The sequence below is a fragment of the Apium graveolens genome, chromosome 6 (assembly GCF_009905375.1).
Source record: "Apium graveolens cultivar Ventura chromosome 6, ASM990537v1, whole genome shotgun sequence".
In the NCBI taxonomy this organism is placed as follows: domain Eukaryota; kingdom Viridiplantae; phylum Streptophyta; class Magnoliopsida; order Apiales; family Apiaceae; genus Apium; species Apium graveolens.
Window position 1 is genome coordinate 82,808,436 of NC_133652.1, and position 23,642 is coordinate 82,832,077.

Genomic DNA, 23,642 nt, shown 5'->3' on the forward strand with positions numbered 1-23,642 from the left:
CTCTAGATCAGGGTCGTTCGTTGTTGAAGGCGGAGGATGTCTGGCTTGGACGGATCGCATACACGTGTTTAGATAAGACCACCTTTAGGATGCACCAAAGATATGCTGACACGTGTAATGCTTGTTTCAGGTGTTAGTTGTTGATAGTTGTCACCGTCACGTGCCCACGTGCCATTCCTTGGCGGGTTGTGGGGTATACATGTGCTCAGGGGATCCCCTCGGTTCTGCTCTAACTGGGTTGGATCCTAGCGGTGAGCTAATCCCGGTCCTGGGTTGGTCCTGAGTCTGAATCTATACACTTGATTATTTTGGATAAGGGGGTTTTAACCTTTCAACTGAGCTTACCTCATCCTAGGTCTGGGTTGGGCTATGACCCGGTTGATTCTACCCTATCATGAAAATGTTGGAATAAAACGGCTCATTTGTGTTCGTTTCACTGCTCTCGCACGCCCAGCAAGATACACCTCTGCACCAACTTGCTCTGCCCGCTTTTGCTTTGCCTTTTCATTATATTAATAAATTTGATCGACTCCCGGCAAGATTTTAAAAATCACTTTATCATATCATGAGAATCAAAAGAATAACTAAATTAAGGCTCCAAACGTGCGTCAGTGATTAGACAGTAGATAATGCAGGCGCATAAAGCATGTACAAGTTCACCCCTTTACAACACAAATTTTGCAGAACCAAAACACCTCCAAATGCAGGAAACCCTTGAACTAATCAGGGACAAACGCATCAAGACAATATGATTGTAAACTATACAATTATCACTATCTATCCGACAATAATAAGGAGACATAACATATTCAAGACTATGACGAAAGTATTCTGAGACCAGAACAATCAAATTAGATTATACTGATACTTACTCAAACTATAAAGCTAAAGTACAAGAATTTAAACAAAAACAAAAACAGAAATTGAACCCCCAAGTCACAAAAATGTCTAAGCCCATATGGCTAGAAGAGTCATACAACCGGCTCCAACAAGTAGGGAAACATTATCTCCTAACTGAAGGCTGCTTCTGTTGTTTTGCAATCTCGAACACTTGAATTCAGGAGCAAGAAGATCAACCAGTGCCATGTATATCAATATTCCTGCTGATGCTGCATTGAAAATCCCTTCCACGATCAAAGCAGTTGAACTGTTCTCGTCATATACATTCGTTACCGCCATGCCAATTCCAATTCCTACCGGCATTGTCAACGAGAATAACAGTGACCTTATTGCAACTGTCCACGACTTGAATTTGCCCTGCACATTACATCTATTATAGTTTATCAACAATTTCCTCACTCCTGCTTGACATGACTAACATTAATATATGAGTATTGATAATGAAAATAAAAAGATGAAGAGTAACCTGAGCAATGCATACGCCGAGACTTATGCCCTCAAAAAACTGATGAAAAGCCAAAGCAAAAACAAGAGGCCATATCGTTGTCGGATTCTGAGAAGCACCTAGTGATATTCCAATTATAATAGAGTGTATTACTATCCTAAGTTCCAGTACCTGCACACATTACCCCATCCACTATAATTTAATTAATGTAACATATATCATATACTTAGGCAATAGTAGAAAATATACGTACTTTTGCAACAACCCTATGATGAATAAGCTGTTGGGATAGATCCATAGACTCGTGCACGTGTCTGTGGCTATGAACATGCACATTATTATCCAGGCCTGTTTCTATATCACCATTCTCTCCACATTCTCTCCATCATTAGTTGCTGCTGCTGCTGCAGTGCTCTGTGATTTACTAGATTTACCAAAGAAAATAGTAGCATAACATTCGATCATTAAAGTTCCGATGGCTGAGATCATCGCGATGAATCTTGCAAACGGGAATTTCCCCCATGGATTTTGGTTCAAACAAGGAGACGTTAAACTTTACGTAGCATCAGGAAGAACGTGTACAAATCCAGTTGCTAAAATAACACCAGCAGCAAACGCCTTGATAATAAAGAAGGCATTCTTCTCCGCACTCAAAGCAGGGTAAATTTTTCCAAGTAATGGAAGACAAACTCCAATTCCTCCTACAACAAGAATTAAGACTATTGCTAGTATTTTGTACTTGAGAGCTTTACTTGCATCACGAACTTCGGTTTCGGACTCGCAAGTAGAGTCACCTAGTGTAATTTGAGGAAATATTACGAGCAAGAAAAGAAACAACAATACTAGTTTATGCGGCATGATGAGAATGTAAAGTATACAATATCACGAGAGATCATGATCACTGAGTTGAATATATATATATATAGGGGCTACTCCAATATAAACCAATTTAGAATGGAAACTAGAAACCAAATAATTTTAAAAAAAAAATTAACTCGAAATATAATACATATGATATGCAAATCGATCGTTGTGAGATGTAGAAAAATACAGTGAAATCGGATTTTAAAAAAAACTTATGATTTGACGGGAAAAATCAAATTAAAAACGGAGGAGAAAAGCTGAAATTGGGTGTGGGAGGGTGCAGGCTAGTTGGGTGGGGTAATTTAGGGGGACCATTAGATTAGGTAGATCTAATGGCTTAGATTAGTTCTAAGTTTCTATTTTAATTTTAGTTTTTATTTGATAATTCTCATATATATATATATATATATATAGTCCCAATCAATAGAGAACTTTTTATATAGAGAACTAGAGAGAACCATCATCTCAGTCGTCCATTATTTTATAAGTCAAGCTGCAGTGGCCTTTTTGTAATTATAAACAACTTTAAACCTAATTTGAAAATATTAAAACCATACCCCGACAACCGGACAACGGATATACATGACCAAATTTTACATACACAGACACACAATGACAGAGAGATTGTGAGTAATAGAGAAGGAATAAAAGATTCAACGCATAAAATCAGTAAGAAATCGGCGATTTGAGTTTGATAATCGAAAATTTCATCGAAAAGGGGTTCATAATTGATCTGTTTACTCTTTAATTCGTATATTTTAGGTCTTTGAGATGAAATAGATGTTTCTATGTTTAATTCTTTTTTCAGGTTGATTCCAAGTAGATATACATCTCAAATCGAACAAGTAAGTTTTTTTTGTTATACACTATATTTTAAGTTTCTAGAGTAGAATTTGAATTGTGTTTGTGCTTGTTTTATAGCTTCTGCGGTAAAAATATTAAAAAATGACATATATTCACAGTCCTGTCAATTTTTGTTCTATTTTTGTACACAGAGACATTGATTCTACAGTGAAATAAAAATTAGGTTTTTTTATTTTAATTCTATGGTACACGCATAAAATGTGTATTTATATCATTTGATTCTGTTGTAAAAGAATTTTTTAATTTTATAAATATTCTACAGTAGATTGAGATGTATATTTAACATATATGAACTAGACCTGACTTTTAATAACGTGTATTTGTTGTTTGTAAATATAGATTCTATAGGAGAATCAATTATAGTTTAAATTTTCAATTGAGAGAAGCTAGTTTATGTTTATGTATAAAATTAATAAACCCAATTTTGTGTTTAATAGTAGAAGCATTATTTCTCTTACCATTTATGACATTTTTTGTTATGTGTTATATAGTAGAAGCATAATTAATTAGGTTTTTTATTTTTTAGTTTTTTGGTGTATTGTAATGGTTCTACAGTAGATTATATATTCTTAATTTTTTAGCATTATTAGAAAAAAAATTGTAGTGTAACAGTTCCGTATTAGAATGTTTTAGAATTTCGTGTGTTCTTTGGTTTGTCGTGGAAGCATATATTGGATCTAATTATAGTATTTATGATATTTTGTTGTTATGGATTCTGTAGTAGAAAATATGGTTTTTTCACGAACAATTCTAATATCTAGCATATGATATTTTGCTTTTTCTTAAAAGAAGGTGTGAATTAGCTTGCAAGCGAGATCCATGTGCCATCACACGAGGGTGAACCTACTATGCTCCTTCACACCCAAACAATTATGGTTTCTGTTCCACTTTAACAGTCCTCATGCGCGCATTTGATATTGTCACAACACAGACACAGGTGTGCATATCTTAGTTTTGTGTTAACAGCAGGGAAGTTTGATCCTGACAAAATCCTCACTAACATGTTATTGTAATTATAAATGTTATTTTGTGCGGGGGAGTAATTTTTGGAGTTGTAAATAGCTAGTGTGCATATAGTTTATATCACATTTTATATGTGCTTATCCTAAATTTATATTATCTCACCTACCAGGTTGAACAACCTCTATGCCTCGAGTGTATGTTATCCGATAAGCTTGATAAAGAGCTTGAAGATGTGAACCAAAATACGAGGCATTCGTGCAAAGGTTATATATTTAATAATTTTAATATCACAACAATGCAAATAAAAAACATAGAAAAAAGTACAAGTTGTTAAAATATTTGAATAAATATAAAGTGATTGTCAAAGTTTATTGAGTAAGTCTCTCAAATCTTATCGAGGAAGACTTGTAAATCTTATTAAGGAAGACTTATAAAGCTTATTGAGGAAGTTTTGTAATACTTAATAAAGAAGATTTGAATAGCTTACTTAGTAAGCCTTGTAAACCAACTACTATAAATAGCTCATTTAGCTAATGAAATGAAACATAACTTTTCTCTCCATCTTTTATTCTCCTGTACTTCCTCTACATTAAACATAACTAATATTTTCAATTCAAGGTTTATAACACGTTATCAGCACGAGTCTCTGCCAACTAAAGCTTTATTCTCGAAAGAGCTACGACTTATTCTGACCCACGAGTCCCTATCAACTAAAACTATTTCATAAAAGAGGTACGTTTTCTTTTCCTCATTTTATTCTAAATATCACTACATATTTATGTTACTGATTGAAATCTATAAAGATGGCTATGCCGTCAAATAATACTATAAAGATGGCTCTGCCGTCAAGTAATACTACTATAAAGATGGCGCTGCCGTCAAGTAATAATCAAAAGTTTTCTGGCCGGCTATGCCGTCGTAACTTTTGTATAAAGTTATTATTTCAACTTTCCTGTTTAAATATTATGTGACATATTATATCTTATTTAAAATCTATTCAGAATGGCGAATCTTGCAAAATTAGAGTTTGTTGTAATAACCCCAATTTTGGAAATTTTTGAAACCCTTATGAATAGTGTTTTTGCTGAACGAGAAAACTTTTCATGCCACGCTATGTAGGGGTTCTGTTATTGATCTTATGGGATATTATTAGTACTCTATGAAGTATATAAGTGTATGTAAAGATCGTCAGAATCCAATTCCGAACACTTTGGTTTTTCCCGGAAAATCCACAATATACGGAGAGAATTGAGTATAAGGTAACAGGATAAAAAGGATTTAAATTAAAGGATTATAAAAGAGGATCATAGAAGGAATATAATATATTGAGAAAGGTTAAGGGAACCTAAGTAATAAGATCCCGGGTATGATCCTTCAAACGATAAAACGAGAACGAAAGTTAAGCGAACCGTATAGCAGATCAGCGGTCATTAGGCAAACGATTAGGAAGTTAATCAAAGGGATTAATGGGAATGATGTCATCCAACCAATAGAAAGAAGACAAGGAAGGAAGGATGACATCATGTGGATGAGATAAGCATGACATGGGAAGGAGGAGGTGTGGTGGCTTTGTAACCACACAAATCCAAGGGCAAGAAGGTAATTCACTAAATCAAAAACAAAACCAAATCAACCAACCAAAAATCAAGACAAGGCAAAACACAAAATTCTTCTTCTTCTTCATGAAGCTCTCGGGTTCTCTTCTTAAAAAATGGAAGTTCAAGCTCCTCCACTTATTATTTAGCAAGGTAATTATCCTAGCTTCTCCTAGTTAAGTTACATACTTCCTATAAGTTTAAGCTTTTAAATCCAAGCCAATCTTTTTCTATAAATCATCAAAGAAGATGGTGAATAGTGTTTTCAAGAACTAAAATTTGTGTTCTTGAAGTTTTGTTTAGATTAAGCTTGGATAAGGGCTTTAAAGATGATTCCAAGCCATCCCCTTGATTCTCCACTCTCCAAGGAAGGTATAATCTCTTAACCAAGCTTTGTTATTGAAAGTTAAGAGCATAAAATGAGTATTAGAGTTCATGAGAGGCTTGATGATTGTGTATGTAGAGATTAATGGGTTTTGGGTTGTTTTTGAAGTTGTAAATCTTGGTTGTTGATTAATGAACTTAAGTGTAGTTTAAATTCATGATAAAGAATAGTATAAATGGTTAATGTGGATTTGTTGGGATTGTTATGATGTGATAAGGATGGATGTTTGTTGTATGATGGATTGAGGTTGGATTTGGGGTTGATTTGGAATGGGTTTGAATGGTTTAAAAATTGGAAATCGCGTAAACATAGCCGTCGTAACGTCCGATTTTCTTTGGACTGTTTTTGTGCATAGCATTAGGACCCGAGAACCCCCTGCTAGATTGTGACCACTGCCATGTTTAGATAGCTCATGTTACGAGCTTCGTTTTGATATGTAGTTCGTTCGATTCCGATTTACGGTTTAGGAGAAACGACCGTTTCAAGTAACGGCGTTTCGCGAACGAAACTTTTTCCCTCGCCTTACTTTGAAATGTAGGTTAAAGACCAAAAAGGGTTAATTAATGCATGAAACATTTATGGTAAGTGTTTTAGGCAGTTGGTAAGTCACTCGCGAAGGAATCGCTTTAAAACTCGTAAAGGTTAAATTATTAAAAATGGTGGAGCCGAGGGTACCCGAGTGACTTAAGCAAATCAGTGAGCGCAAAACAAGCGTTAGAGTCTAAGTTAGTTAAAGTATAGATTTACAAGTGATTTTGGTTTAATTCCAACTTACTTGTTGTTTATAGGTTATCAGACTCGTCCCGAGCCTTTCTCACCCCCAAGTCGCTCAGGCAAGTATTCTATCCGATACACTGTTGTTGTGATGTAAATGTATGTTTATGCATTATCTTGTGATATTGCATGATTGTTATTTAGCAAATGTTGCGATATATTGTAGCATGTGATATGGTATATATGCATGCCTGTTTTATATTCTTGAGATATATATCTGTTGGTTTATCTGATAATACCTATGCTAAAGGATAGTTGTATCTTGCATATACCCTTAGTATAGGGACTCAAAGGTGAAAATATTTTCTAAAAACCGGGAGTCGAGGATCCCGAGTAATCTTGTATATATATGGATATGGATATATATATATATATTTATATATATATATTTGGTTATAGTTTTCCAAACTATTAATCGAATAAGGTTTATTCGATAACTTGAAACTTTATTTTATTATTGAATATTATTTCGAATAGTATTCGAGGGCTTATGACTCTTTTATATTATTTATTGAATATTATTTGAATATTCATTCGAGGGCTTATGACTCAGTTTATATTATTTAATGAATATTATTTGAATATTCATTTGAGGATCTATGACTCCGATTATTTGCTGAGGTATATTCTTTATTTTATTAAAGAATAAGGTGTCAATAATCAAACTTATTTTCGATTATTCAAATAAAGATAATACTTTCATATAAGTATATCTTTGGTTATTTAATACTCGTTTCAAGTATAAATTTAATACTTCTACTTCAATTATTTTTATAAAGATTATTCTTTATGGGAATATTATTTAATTAATAATATTCAGATATTTTCTAATATTCTGGGGACTGATTTACTTCATTAAATCAGTCTTACTCCAAACACTCTTTAAAGTGTTTTCGAGTCTTCAAAATGATTTTTAAAAGTCAGAGCGGATCCCAAAACTCATTTTTATATTTAAGATCTTCCTTTTTAAAGGGGATTTAAATACTCGCTCAAAAACCTGGGGAGTCCGGCTCGGTGGTGTGTTTTATATTCGCAACAAGGTTGCTGTCTTGGTAAAAGAGTTTTTTTGATTACTTACCCAATATTCGGGAAGTAAAATTCTTGGAACAAGTTAATCCATTAACAGGCATCGCCTGGGAAATATCGGTGAGTTTTCCTTTCCAACTAGATACGACTTCTTGGTGGAGCCGTATCAACAAGTTTCTACTTGGGGAAAGGGGGAAACGAGCTTTACGTTTCAGAGTCATGGATTTCATCTGAACTAGGAGTGGCGTAAGTGGTCGAGTAGCGCCGGCCCAGCCTTATTATATTGGCCCAAATGGCCTGGAAGTTCCGCTAAGGCGGTCCATTCCTTAGGAGTTCAGTGTTCGGTTGACAAGTAAATCCGACAGGTTCTCCTCTACATGTAGAAAATGGTGGGGTTGTACTACTACGACTGATCATCGTAAGTGGTCTTCCTGGCGCGGTAAACTCCCGTAATGAGTTCATCATCCATTTGGATAATTCTGCAACACTACCCGTAGCATTTCGATTGAAAGGCTACTAATGGGTGGTTGCCGAAGCATTGACAGGGTCAAACATTTTTATTGGTGTATCCATTGAATGAAGTATCTCGTAACTTCATCTCTTTTCAAAATATTTCAAAGATCAAATATTTTCAAGTTTTATTTGTGGTCTCATCTATGGGATGACCTCGTGAATTTTATTATACTTTGAACAGTGGTAGTTCAAGTAGCTTTATAAATGATATAAGTATAGTGAAGTATTTGGTAACTTCATCCCTTGTTTTAAAACTTATATCCAGTAAGTAATTACCTTACTCACGATAAAGATTCTAGTAAGTATCCATTTAGATACTTATATTATTGTTATCACTATGTATTATCTTGCGAGCTGTAAGGCTCACTCTTGCTTTATTTCTTCATCACACAACAACAGTTAGGAAGGATGGCCAGACTCCAGCAGACCCAGCGCAAGCGCGTGGGAAGCGTCCCTCGTCTTCCCGATGATGTCGTAGCTGCTATAGCTGCAGAGGTAGATCTATTGTAGATCAGACCATCTACTTTTGAGAATCAATTATGTATAATTATAACTTGTGGCAGATAATGGCAATTAACTGTAAATTTATCAAGTAATCGTTTTGGGTTGTAATAACTTTTAAATTGTGGATTCAAAGACTTGTACTTATTTGAATTTCATCTCTGAGACTATAACGGGTTGTGGTGTGTGTTAGTGTGGGGTCACAGCATAAGGTTGTTTATTATTAATTAAGTGAAGTGTTATTGTGGAAAGAAAGATCGTGACGACCCGGATCCCCGACCCCGGATCTGGGGGTGTTACAGAAATGGTATCAGAGCTAAGCGTTATAAACCTCAGAGATGATAGGACGTTAAGATAATAAGTTCACTAAGATAATAAGAACTCTTGCCAAGTTCATAGTCGGGCTACCTAACGTAGTACTGACAGTTAAAACCCTTATGGGAACCCTTATAAATATCGTGATAGGAGCGTAGTTCGTTATCGTATATGGTAGCGGGACTCCGAACCCTGAAGTTGAGGAACATCAACGCGATGATGTTTTATTAGTTATTGGAGATCAGATTGTGGATCCGATAGAGTGTCCTAATGCAGGACCGGATGATGTTGATATTGAGGATGTAGCGGTTGAGGATGTTGTCCTAGAAGGGATAGTTGCTGGGGAGGATCCCATGGAGGATCCTGACAGGATTGGATAAAGGACCACTGATGAATTGATGACCATGGTTTGGTCGACTACCAGAGGTAGGATTGGCCGGTCACTACCGGAGGTTCGTTCAAGTTGTAAAGATAGTAGCCCCTTTAACGCGGCTTACTCGTAAGACTGAGAAGTTCGAATGGACAGAGAAATGCGAGAACAGCTTTCAAGAACTGAAGCAGAGGTTGGTGATGGCCCCTATGCTGGCATTGCCGGATGGAAAAAGGAGATTCTGTGAAGTATAGTGACGCTTCGCACAAGGGCTTAGGGTGCGTGCTTATGCAGCACGGTAAGGTAATCGCGTACTTGTCAAGACAATTAAGGTAATATGAAATTCGATATCCCCGCTCATGAGCTTAGGCTCGTGGCAATAGTTTTACCCTAAGGATTGGAGGCACTACTTGTATGGAGAGAAGTGCGAGAATTACCTAAGCCATAAGTGCTCTAGTACATTTTCACGTAGAAAGAGCTCAACATGTGCCAGAGGAGGCAGTTAGAGCTAATCAAGAATGATGATTGGGAGATTCTTTATCATTCGGGGAAAGCCAATGTGGTGGCTGATGCCCTTAGTAAAAAGGAGAGACTCAAGATGATAATGTCTTTGGGAGAGTTTATAAGAGATTTTGGAAATAGTAGTGAAGGTAACCGGAGCCGGTACCGAAAAGCTGTTTGAGATAGCAATACAGCCGAAGTATTGGAAAAGAACATATTGTGCCAGTAAAAGTGATGAATGAAGGCAGAGAGCCAACAAATAGGTATGAGATTAATACCGAGAGTGATGATAAGGGAATAATGAGGTATTCCTATAGAATTTGGGTTCCAAAGGTTTAAGAGCTTAAAGATGAAATCTTAGATGAAAGCTAGTTTGAGGAATAAGATTTAGAGCAAACCCTGAACGTGATAGTCAGGGAGGTCGCCATCAAGATAGAAGGAACCCATGACATAATGGAGTGGAAAATGAGGATTTTAAATTAAAAGATGACCCCAATTATGGGGAGTAGGATGAAACATTTCATACTAAGGAAACAAAAAGTCGAGTAAGGAAAGGAGACCCGAGACGGTACTCCTATACGGAAATTCATGGACCTGTCTAAACAGAACTTATATTTTATTCCCAACCACCACCTTGAGGAAACAATGTGGTGTGAAATTCTTTCAGGACCTCTAAGTCGCTAAGCTCTCAGAGTTCCAAGGAACAAGGTGACCCAGTCAAGGCAAGAGCCTGGCTAAAGGAAATATATGAATCATTTGAGATTCTAAATGATTGACAAATCACAAAAGACTGTTTTTGTCACTGACCCTCCTAAGAGAGAGACCACCCGCTGGTGAAAGACCAAGAAAGGCACGGAGCCAGAGGTTAGAATAAACTGATTTAAGTTCAGTCAATTGTTTTCGGGAAAGTAATTCCCAAAGATAAGGAGATAGTGTAAAAGCTTTGGAGCTAGAACAAAAGTGGATGAGTATGATGAATTATGAATCTAAGTTGTAAAAGTTATCAAGATTCGTTCTGAGGACACGAATCCAAAATGACGGGATGTTTGAAATCAATGCTTATATTGTGATTGGTTTGTGAAATAATGATAAGAGAAAGGAAAAAAAAAAAAAAAAAAGGGGAAACTGAAGTGGAAAGGAATATAAAGGCAATAGAGTTTGAGGAATGATAAGGGAGTTGGGTATGAGGAAACCCTAAAGACTCATAGCAATAGAAATAGAAAAGTATGTAATCGTTAGGATGATGATGATCCACCATGAGCTAAAATTGATGGTTGAAGGCATAAGAGATACATATATTGTACCCCCTTTAAGTTGGGAGGATTCAAGGAAACCTTTAGATAGTTCGAAGGATAAATAATAAGACGCGGATAGACTAAGGAGACAAGAAAGTAAGAAAGTAGGAAAATTGGATGAAGGAAGTGACCTTCAATAATGTGAAATGTAAGACCGGTGGCTTGATACCCAGAAAGGGAGATGCCAGATATGAAAGATATCCCAACATTGAGGTGACTGTTGAGATAAACAACAAAAGTAAATAAGGAATTATTAAGAAGAAGTTCACGTTGAACACGACCAATATCTTCCAGAACATCCTTGTTATCGTTACCAAATTAGGCAAGACAAGCGGATAACCGTTGTTATCTTTTGGAGGCCATATGAATTGACCTCAATTTGAATAAGGATGCTATTATGAAGTTAGGTATAGACTATCGAGGTGGGAATGATGAATATGATAATCTATCAAGGAAATATGACTTGATTTATTCGTGGAAGGATGCAGGTACCTTTTAAAGGTGGAATTAAGAATAGAACATTGGTAACTTAAAATGAATCCTAGGGGACTGCATAAAGGTTGGCATGTCACCCTTAATAGGGACAGTATGAGTTTTGACAATATGATTGGGAAAGGGGTAAGGTAACAACAACCTTTAAGAATCAGTGGAGAAATTTTGCAGAAGCATATAGATAATGGTTCTAGTATTAGTAAATGGTATTTTGATATGCCCTGTATATAGGGAATACAGGAGGAACGATTGAAGGATAACCTTAGAGGTTTTATAAGGAAAAAGGTAATATTCAAAATTCTCAAGAATAGAAATGTGGATAAAGGAAATATGACGTAATTATAATGATGCCAAGTGGGGCACGTGTAAACCACGAGAAAGTATGGATCGAACCAGTAATGGTCGAAATTGTTCAGGGCAATTAGGACTTAAGAAAAAAAAAAAAAAATGTTCTAAGTATGATTGAGAGTCAGCCTTGTCAGTGATTAGCCTCTAAAGATTGAGGCAATAACTTACGGAAAATGGTGATTTTTTTTACTCATCAGATTTTAAGGAAAGCATTTTCACATAAGCTGTGATTGAAATAAGGTAGAAAATTTATTTGGAGATGGTTAAAGTGACATTGACTGTAAGAAAATTTTACTATCAGGAAAGGCCAAAGAGGTGGCCGACACTTTAAAGGTAAGAGGATAATTATAGGCACTTGTGCCAAAGGAATACAGTGATGATGGTTAAAACTGTGAAGGTTGTATTATGGTTTGGAAGATTGACATTCCTTCTGATGACTGTGCAATACCCAACCGTAATAGTAGTTAGTAAAGGTTTAATTCGTGTAATCGCCATGAACGGGCTATCTATCTTAGGAGGTCCTATCTTGGGATAAGCCAGGACCATGTTTCCAAAAGGACTAGACGAACCTTTGAGTTAAGTCTTCTATTGAAGGCATATGATTAAGAATGGTATTAACCTGCTATCGGTGCTTTGATTGAAATTCTTCTGCAATTTTATATGCTTCATGTCATGTATGTATGTCAGGATCAGGAGTGTACTCCATGAATCATGAATGGTGATTATGTTACCTCCTTAGAATGATTTGATACGACATGGATAGACTCCGTATGGTTAGCTATTAAGACTTCATGGAAAATGAATGACTACAGTAGGTCAGTGGTGGACCATAGTAAGGCAGCAATGATTCTGCGAGTAATGAGCTGATTACAACCGTGAGAGTTGTATTGAAACGGGTGTTGAGATTGAGTACCACTAATCGGGTCGTGGTAGTGTATAAGTTATCATTGATAGACTAATTAAGTAGAGTATCTACCTAGTGAATTATTATTCTTTCTTATCAATAGAGAGTCGTATTATTATACGAGGAAGGTTGCGGTGCAAGCATAGAATTCTAGTAAAGATGATGTCTAGAATGAGATCCCAGGTTCGATTTTCGATGTCGAGGGAGTTTCAAAGGTAATTGTGTATAAGCTCGAGGAGGGGCATGGGTCCATAGAATGATGGACGGGATAGCGAAAATATTTAGGCACGTGAAATACGATGCTATAATACTTGATGTTGATATAAATACATATATGTTTTGTTCTCCTATGACAAACCTCTATAGTTCAGAGGTAGATTCCAAGCCAGATATTTTGTGGCAGTATATTTTTTTCATATATACAATTCTCTTCAGTTCGTTCTTTTCTCTTCTTTTCATTTCATGTAAGCTGAGAAGAACAACCCTTCCAGGAAAGGGAGGTATTGCCGAATGACTATCTATCTTTGTGATAGAAGCCTAGTAGGATACCACATGTTGTTTAATTGCTTGTCAAGTACTAAAGGCTGGCCACCTTCTGTACTAACTACGCGATATAACAAGTGTTCATGATCATGGTGATCTCTCAACAAATTCCTTTACTTCTATTTGATTGATCAAATTTTGGAAAATAGAAATAACTGAAAAAGGAGTAATAAAGTGGTGGTAGTATGCGGAATGGAAACACATTCGTGATACTAAGGTTGACGTGGTTATTAAAAGGTTATAGAACGCTAACGAGCAAAAGTATAACTAGTATAATATTAGGAACGGAAGATAGTAGCGACTACGAACTGGGAAAAAGGATGGGTAGTGAGAAGCAAAAGCTCTAATGCTAAAAGCTATAATGAGAGTCTGTGCAATAGACTTGAAAGAAATTGGAATGATCACTTAATTCGGATTGAGTTATCTTACGACAATAGCTCATATGTCAGTATTGAGGTATCGCCTTATGAGATCCTTGAGGGAAGACAATGTCGATCTCCCTTATGTTAGGATGAAGTTGTAAAGCGCAAGATGCTCGGACCCGCAGTAGTCCAAAAGACCAAGGATATGATAGATCTAATCAGAGGACGGCTGGTAGTAGCCCAAGATGGACATGATAAGTATGTTGATTTGACACGAAAGGATAAAGAGTATGAAATAGGGGACCTAGTAATGTTATAGGTATCCCTTGGAGAGGATTGATGAGGTTCGGAAAGAAATGAAAGCTAAGTCCACGAATTGCTGGACCCTTGGATATATTAAGACGTATTGGGAGGATAGCATAGAAGCTAGCCCTAACCCCGAACATGTAGCAGGTCGTAACGTGTTTCACGTATCAATGTTAAGGAAGTGTAATTTAGATGCCAGATAAATAGAGGCATATGAGCGCATAGATATGCAACCCGACGTAACCTGTATGGAGCAACCAGGAAGGGTTATAGAGTGAAAAAGAACAAGTGCTTAGAAGAAGGATTATTAAACTAGGCAGAGTTTGGTGGTAGGACCACAATGTGGGAAAATTTACTTAAGAGTTAGAAGGTGCAATGCTAGGAAGGTATCCCTATTCATTTTCTATCTGATTCCGGGACGGAATCCTTTTAAGGAGGGGAGACTGTAATAACCCCAATTTTGGAAATTTTTGAAACCCTTATGAATAGTGTTTTTGCTGAACGAGAAAACTTTTCATGCCACGCTATGTAGGGGTTCTGTTATTGATCTTATGGGATATTATTAGTACTCTATGAAGTATATAAGTGTATGTAAAGATCGTCAGAATCCAATTCCGAACACTTTGGTTTTTCCCGGAAAATCCACAATATACGGAGAGAATTGAGTATAAGGTAACAGGATAAAAAGGATTTAAATTAAAGGATTATAAAAGAGGATCATAGAAGGAATATAATATATTGAGAAAGGTTAAGGGAACCTAAGTAATAAGATCCCGGGTATGATCCTTCAAACGATAAAACGAGAACGAAAGTTAAGCGAACCGTATAGCAGATCAGCGGTCATTAGGCAAACGATTAGGAAGTTAATCAAAGGGATTAATGGGAATGATGTCATCCAACCAATAGAAAGAAGACAAGGAAGGAAGGATGACATCATGTGGATGAGATAAGCATGACATGGGAAGGAGGAGGTGTGGTGGCTTTGTAACCACACAAATCCAAGGGCAAGAAGGTAATTCACTAAATCAAAAACAAAACCAAATCAACCAACCAAAAATCAAGACAAGGCAAAACACAAAATTCTTCTTCTTCTTCATGAAGCTCTCGGGTTCTCTTCTTAAAAAATGGAAGTTCAAGCTCCTCCACTTATTATTTAGCAAGGTAATTATCCTAGCTTCTCCTAGTTAAGTTACATACTTCCTATAAGTTTAAGCTTTTAAATCCAAGCCAATCTTTTTCTATAAATCATCAAAGAAGATGGTGAATAGTGTTTTCAAGAACTAAAATTTGTGTTCTTGAAGTTTTGTTTAGATTAAGCTTGGATAAGGGCTTTAAAGATGATTCCAAGCCATCCCCTTGATTCTCCACTCTCCAAGGAAGGTATAATCTCTTAACCAAGCTTTGTTATTGAAAGTTAAGAGCATAAAATGAGTATTAGAGTTCATGAGAGGCTTGATGATTGTGTATGTAGAGATTAATGGGTTTTGGGTTGTTTTTGAAGTTGTAAATCTTGGTTGTTGATTAATGAACTTAAGTGTAGTTTAAATTCATGATAAAGAATAGTATAAATGGTTAATGTGGATTTGTTGGGATTGTTATGATGTGATAAGGATGGATGTTTGTTGTATGATGGATTGAGGTTGGATTTGGGGTTGATTTGGAATGGGTTTGAATGGTTTAAAAATTGGAAATCGCGTAAACATAGCCGTCGTAACGTCCGATTTTCTTTGGACTGTTTTTGTGCATAGCATTAGGACCCGAGAACCCCCTGCTAGATTGTGACCACTGCCATGTTTAGATAGCTCATGTTACGAGCTTCGTTTTGATATGTAGTTCGTTCGATTCCGATTTACGGTTTAGGAGAAACGACCGTTTCAAGTAACGGCGTTTCGCGAACGAAACTTTTTCCCTCGCCTTACTTTGAAATGTAGGTTAAAGACCAAAAAGGGTTAATTAATGCATGAAACATTTATGGTAAGTGTTTTAGGCAGTTGGTAAGTCACTCGCGAAGGAATCGCTTTAAAACTCGTAAAGGTTAAATTATTAAAAATGGTGGAGCCGAGGGTACCCGAGTGACTTAAGCAAATCAGTGAGCGCAAAACAAGCGTTAGAGTCTAAGTTAGTTAAAGTATAGATTTACAAGTGATTTTGGTTTAATTCCAACTTACTTGTTGTTTATAGGTTATCAGACTCGTCCCGAGCCTTTCTCACCCCCAAGTCGCTCAGGCAAGTATTCTATCCGATACACTGTTGTTGTGATGTAAATGTATGTTTATGCATTATCTTGTGATATTGCATGATTGTTATTTAGCAAATGTTGCGATATATTGTAGCATGTGATATGGTATATATGCATGCCTGTTTTATATTCTTGAGATATATATCTGTTGGTTTATCTGATAATACCTATGCTAAAGGATAGTTGTATCTTGCATATACCCTTAGTATAGGGACTCAAAGGTGAAAATATTTTCTAAAAACCGGGAGTCGAGGATCCCGAGTAATCTTGTATATATATGGATATGGATATATATATATATATATTTATATATATATATTTGGTTATAGTTTTCCAAACTATTAATCGAATAAGGTTTATTCGATAACTTGAAACTTTATTTTATTATTGAATATTATTTCGAATAGTATTCGAGGGCTTATGACTCTTTTATATTATTTATTGAATATTATTTGAATATTCATTCGAGGGCTTATGACTCAGTTTATATTATTTAATGAATATTATTTGAATATTCATTTGAGGATCTATGACTCCGATTATTTGCTGAGGTATATTCTTTATTTTATTAAAGAATAAGGTGTCAATAATCAAACTTATTTTCGATTATTCAAATAAAGATAATACTTTCATATAAGTATATCTTTGGTTATTTAATACTCGTTTCAAGTATAAATTTAATACTTCTACTTCAATTATTTTTATAAAGATTATTCTTTATGGGAATATTATTTAATTAATAATATTCAGATATTTTCTAATATTCTGGGGACTGATTTACTTCATTAAATCAGTCTTACTCCAAACACTCTTTAAAGTGTTTTCGAGTCTTCAAAATGATTTTTAAAAGTCAGAGCGGATCCCAAAACTCATTTTTATATTTAAGATCTTCCTTTTTAAAGGGGATTTAAATACTCGCTCAAAAACCTGGGGAGTCCGGCTCGGTGGTGTGTTTTATATTCGCAACAAGGTTGCTGTCTTGGTAAAAGAGTTTTTTTGATTACTTACCCAATATTCGGGAAGTAAAATTCTTGGAACAAGTTAATCCATTAACAGGCATCGCCTGGGAAATATCGGTGAGTTTTCCTTTCCAACTAGATACGACTTCTTGGTGGAGCCGTATCAACAAGTTTCTACTTGGGGAAAGGGGGAAACGAGCTTTACGTTTCAGAGTCATGGATTTCATCTGAACTAGGAGTGGCGTAAGTGGTCGAGTAGCGCCGGCCCAGCCTTATTATATTGGCCCAAATGGCCTGGAAGTTCCGCTAAGGCGGTCCATTCCTTAGGAGTTCAGTGTTCGGTTGACAAGTAAATCCGACAGGTTCTCCTCTACATGTAGAAAATGGTGGGGTTGTACTACTACGACTGATCATCGTAAGTGGTCTTCCTGGCGCGGTAAACTCCCGTAATGAGTTCATCATCCATTTGGATAATTCTGCAACACTACCCGTAGCATTTCGATTGAAAGGCTACTAATGGGTGGTTGCCGAAGCATTGACAGGGTCAAACATTTTTATTGGTGTATCCATTGAATGAAGTATCTCGTAACTTCATCTCTTTTCAAAATATTTCAAAGATCAAATATTTTCAAGTTTTATTTGTGGTCTCATCTATGGGATGACCTCGTGAATTTTATTATACTTTGAACAGTGGTAGTTCAAGTAGCTTTATAAATGATATAAGTATAGTGAAGTATTTGGTAACTTCATCCCTTGTTTTAAAACTTATATCCAGTAAGTAATTACCTTACTCACGATAAAGATTCTAGTAAGTATCCATTTAGATACTTATATTATTGTTATCACTATGTATTATCTTGCGAGCTGTAAGGCTCACTCTTGCTTTATTTCTTCATCACACAACAACAGTTAGGAAGGATGGCCAGACTCCAGCAGACCCAGCGCAAGCGCGTGGGAAGCGTCCCTCGTCTTCCCGATGATGTCGTAGCTGCTATAGCTGCAGAGGTAGATCTATTGTAGATCAGACCATCTACTTTTGAGAATCAATTATGTATAATTATAACTTGTGGCAGATAATGGCAATTAACTGTAAATTTATCAAGTAATCGTTTTGGGTTGTAATAACTTTTAAATTGTGGATTCAAAGACTTGTACTTATTTGAATTTCATCTCTGAGACTATAACGGGTTGTGGTGTGTGTTAGTGTGGGGTCACAGCATAAGGTTGTTTATTATTAATTAAGTGAAGTGTTATTGTGGAAAGAAAGACCGTGACGACCCGGATCCCCGACCCCGGATCTGGGGGTGTTACATTTGTTGCCTTGGATGTTTCGGGGAATAATTATTTGTCATGGGTACTTGATGCGGAATTACACCTTAGTGCTAATGGCCTAAAAGATACTATTGACCCGGAAAAAATCTCAATTGTTGAACAAAATGAAAAAGCGATTATCTTTCTTAGGCATCACATCCACGAAGATCTAAAATCTGAATACCTCACTATCAAAAATCCACTCACCCTTTGGAATAATCTCAAGGATAGATTTGATCACCAGAAACTTGTTCACTTGCCATTTGCCTGATATGACTGGATTAATTTGAGGTTACAAGATTTCAAATCTGTAGTTGAATATAATTCTGCTCTTTTCAAGATAAGCTCAAAATTAATTTTATGTGGTGAAAATATTACTGATGCTGAAATGATTGAAAAGACCCTTTCAACCTTTCACTCCAACACTATGATCCTGGCTCAACAATATAGGGAGCGTAATTTTCAGAAATATGGCGAGCTGATATCTCTCCTTCTTGTGGCTGAAAAGAATAATGAGTTGCTACTGAAATCAGATATGTCCCACAGGCTCTGCCCAGTTATCTGAAGTACATAACACGTCATTCCTGAAGAATGAACGTGGGAAAGGGCATAGAGGAGGACGAGGTTATGGACGAAACCGTGGACGTGGAAATTTCCGTGGTCGGTTTCACAATCAATATCATTCTGGCCACCTGAAGTGGCAACGTGATGGTTATAACTCTGGCCACCAGAAATGGCAACGTGAAGTGCCAAATAAAAGAAAGGCACCCCAAGAAGGAGAGAACCGAGGCATCTGTCATAGGTGCGGATCTGAGGGGCACTGGCAACGTACTTGTCGCACACCCAAACATCTTGTTGATCTCTACGAGTCATCCAAAAAGAATAATGGAAAGAGAGTGGAAACCAACTTCGCTAATTATAATCTAGTTAATTAACCAGTCAATAAGGCCTCAAATGAAATAGACATTGATGCTAATCTTTATTATGGTTTAGACGACTAGACTTCATATGTTTTGTCTTGCTTTACTTATTTTCTTTATGTTTTACTTATTTCCATTATGTACTCATTTTATGTACTTGTTTCATGTTGTTGTTCTATGTACTCGGTGTGTTTTTAATAAAGATGTTTTTCGTTTATATATGTATAGAGATGGAAGATATATGCATTGTTGATTGCGCAACCACACACACTATTTTACAGAGTCAGAAATACTTCTCACAATTAACTAAAACCAACTCACATGTCTGGACGGTATCGGGTACATCAAATATAATAGAAGGTTTTGGGAAAGCTAGTTTTCTTCTACCAAACAAGACACACATACTCATACAAGAGGCTCTATACTCTAGCAAGTCAACTAGAAACCTACTGAGTTTTAAAGATATTCGTCTTAACGGGTTTCACGTTGAAACTACTAATGAGAATGAAAAAGAATACCTTCTCATCACCTCAAACACCGTTGACAATAAAAGGGTCCTAGAAAAATTCCACTCGGTTTCTTCAGGATTATATGTTACGAGTATACGAGTTCTTGAATCTCATAGTGTCAACATCCCCAAAGTCATAAACCCAAAACTACTTTCCCTTTGGCACGAAAGACTAGGTCATCCAGGAGTATCTATGATGCGTCGTATCGTTGAAAATTCTGTGGGACATCCTCTTAAAACTCAAAAGATAATATCTCAAGATGAACTTCATTGTTCAGCATGTTCCTTAGGAAAACTGATTGTCCAACCATCCCCAGTTAAGCTTCAAACCGAGTCCCCAAAATTCTTAGAAAGAATTCAAGGTGACATTTGTGGTCATATTCATCCATCGTTTAGCCCATTTAGGTACTTTATGGTTTTAATTGATGCGTCAACTAGATGGTCTCATGTATGTCTACTTACAACCCGAAATACAGCCTTTGCCAAATTACTTGCCCAAATAATTAAACTCCGAGCTCAATTTCCTGACCATCCCATTAAATCAATCCGACTAGATAATGCTGCTGAATTCACATCTGCAACTTTTAATGATTATTGTATGTCAGTAGGAATCTCAATCGAACACTCGGTGACTCACGTACATACACAAAATGGTTTAGCAGAATCCTTAATTAAAAGACTTCAACTTATTTCCCGTCCCTTACTCCTAAGGGCAAAGTTACCTATATTTGTTTGGGGTCATGCAATACTTCATGCTGCAAATATAATTAGAATAAGGCCTTCTGCTTACCACAAACAATCCCCTCAAGAATTAGTTCTTGGTCAAGTACCTAATATATCTCATTTAAAAGTATTTGGTTGTGCTGTGTATGTTCCTATATCACCACCACAAAGAAATAAAATGGGACCTCAAAGAAGAATTGGTATATATGTTGGTTTTGATTCTCCGTCTATTATACGGTATCTGGAACCATTAATTGGTGATGTTTTTACTGCTCGCTATGCTGATTGTCATTTTGATGAATCCATGTTCCCTAAATTAAGGGAAGATAATGATTTGCATAAATTAAATTCCGAAATATCATGGAATGCGTCAGGATTAAATTCTATTGATTCACATACTAATCAATGTGAATCTGAAGTTCAAAGAATTATTCATATGCAAAATATTGCTAATCAAATGTCGGATGCCTTTAGTGACTCTAGACATATTATAAGGTCACATATACCTGCTATTAATGCTCCGGCACGAGTTGAAATCCCTACTAAGAAATCAATTCCTGAAGAATTGATTGGTGATTCAAAGCCATGCCAGAAGCGTGGTAGACCTATTGGTGCAAAAGATATTGTACCACAAAAACGGAAATTGATTGGAATTGCCCCAGAAGTGGCAAAAATTTCTGAAAATACCCCAGAAGTGGTATTGCCTCGTGAAGAGGTTCAAGCCCCTGAAGTGGCTGTAACAAAACTCTCAGACGTGGGATTCCCTCTAGAAGAGAATGTTGCCCCAGAAGTGGCACATGCCCCAGAAGTGGCAAATGCTTCCATAGAAGCAAAGGTACCTGAAAATTATGAGATCTCAATGAATTATGTCCATAACGCGAAATTACTGGATCGTGGAAGTATTGAGGTTGATGATGTATATGCTTTTTCTGTGGCATCTGATATTATTATGAACTCCGATCCTGAACCACAAAGTGTGGAAGAGTGTCGACGCCGAGATGATTGGCCAAAATGGAAAATTGCGATTCAGGAAGAATTGCAATCCTTGCGCAAGAGAAATGTATTTGGACTTGCAGTCCAAACACCAGCTGGTGTAGTCCCTGTTGGGAATAGATAGGTGTTTGTACGAAAACGAAATGAGAGAAATGAAATTGTGAGATACAAGGCCCGGCTAGTAGCCCAGGGATTCTCTCAAAGACCTGGTTTTGATTACCAGGAAACATACTCTCCTGTGATGGATGGAGTTACTTTTCGTTTTCTAATGTGTATGGCTTGTATGGAAAAACTGGAAACACGTTTGATGGACGTTGTGACAGCATACCTATATGGATCACTTGATAGTGATATTTATATGAAAATTCCTGAAGGGTTAAATATTGAGGACACTAAGCCTCGACATTTATATTCTGTTAAATTACAACGATCATTGTATGGTTTGAAACAATCTGGTCGTATGTGGTACAACAGGCTTAGTGAATACTTATTGAATGATGGATATGTTAATAATCAAGTGTGTCCTTGTATTTTTATTAAACGATCATCAACTGGTTTTGTTATTATTGTTGTATATGTGGATGATTTGAATATTATCGGTACTACTGAAGATATTACTAATGCTGCTAACTATTTGAAAAATGAGTTTGAAATGAAAGATCTTGGAAGGACAAGATTTTGTTTAGGTATACAGGTGGAGCACTTATCTTCAGGAATATTTGTTCATCAATCAAACTACACTGAAAAGGTTCTTGATCGGTTCTACATGGACAAAGCTCATCCACTAACCACACCAATGGTTGTTTGATCAATCGAGGTTGAAAAGGATCCTTTCCGTCCTAGAAAACAAGATGAAGAGACTCTTGGACCTGAAGTTCCATATCTCAGTGCAATTGGCGCTCTCATGTATCTTGCAAACAACATACGGCCTGATATTGCATTTGTAGTGAACCTGTTGACAAGATTTAGTTCTGACCCTACTAAAAGGCATTGGGATGGAATAAAACATATATTCAGATATCTTCGAGGGACAATCGATCTTGGACTATTCTTCCCAAACAATTCAAGATCACGGCTAGTTGGATACGCAGATGCTAGATACATGTCAGATCCTCATTTTGGGCGATCACAAACAGGTTACCTATTTACATATTGTGATACTGCTATCTCTTGGAAGTCTACAAAACAGACTATGGCTGCAACTTCATCAAACTACGCAGAATTACTAGCAATTCATGAAGCAAGCAGAAAATGTATTTGGCTAAGGTCGGTCATTCAACATATTCGAGAATCATGTGGATTATCAAGTATTTCAGACAGTCCTGCTGTTCTATTCGAGGATAACTCGGCCTGCATCAAACAACTTAAGGAAGGATATATTAAAGGGGACCGAACAAAACACATATTGCCAAAATTCTTCTACACTCATGAACTTCAAGAGAATAGTGATATTAATGTTCAACAAATTCGCTCATGCGATAATCTGGCGGATATACTTACAAAGTCACTACCTACATAAACATTTGAGAAATTGAGAAATAATATGGGTATGTGGAGGTTAAAAAGTTTGCTACATCAAAATGTCAGAATGTGAAACATTTTATGCAGGGGGGGCTGTACTCTTTTTCCTTCGTCAAGGTTTTTATCCCACTGGGTTTTTTCTTGCAAGGTTTTAACGAGGCAGTCAATCTTTGCAATAACTCGCATTTGACAATCAAGGGGG

General features: G+C 36.4%; 1 pseudogene; it reads right to left on the reverse strand.

Annotated features, from left to right (window-relative positions):
- Positions 1-762: 762 nt before the first annotated feature.
- On the reverse strand, positions 763-2,203 carry LOC141665272 (zinc transporter 5-like; annotated as a pseudogene).
- Between the last annotated feature and the right edge of the window lie 21,439 nt (positions 2,204-23,642).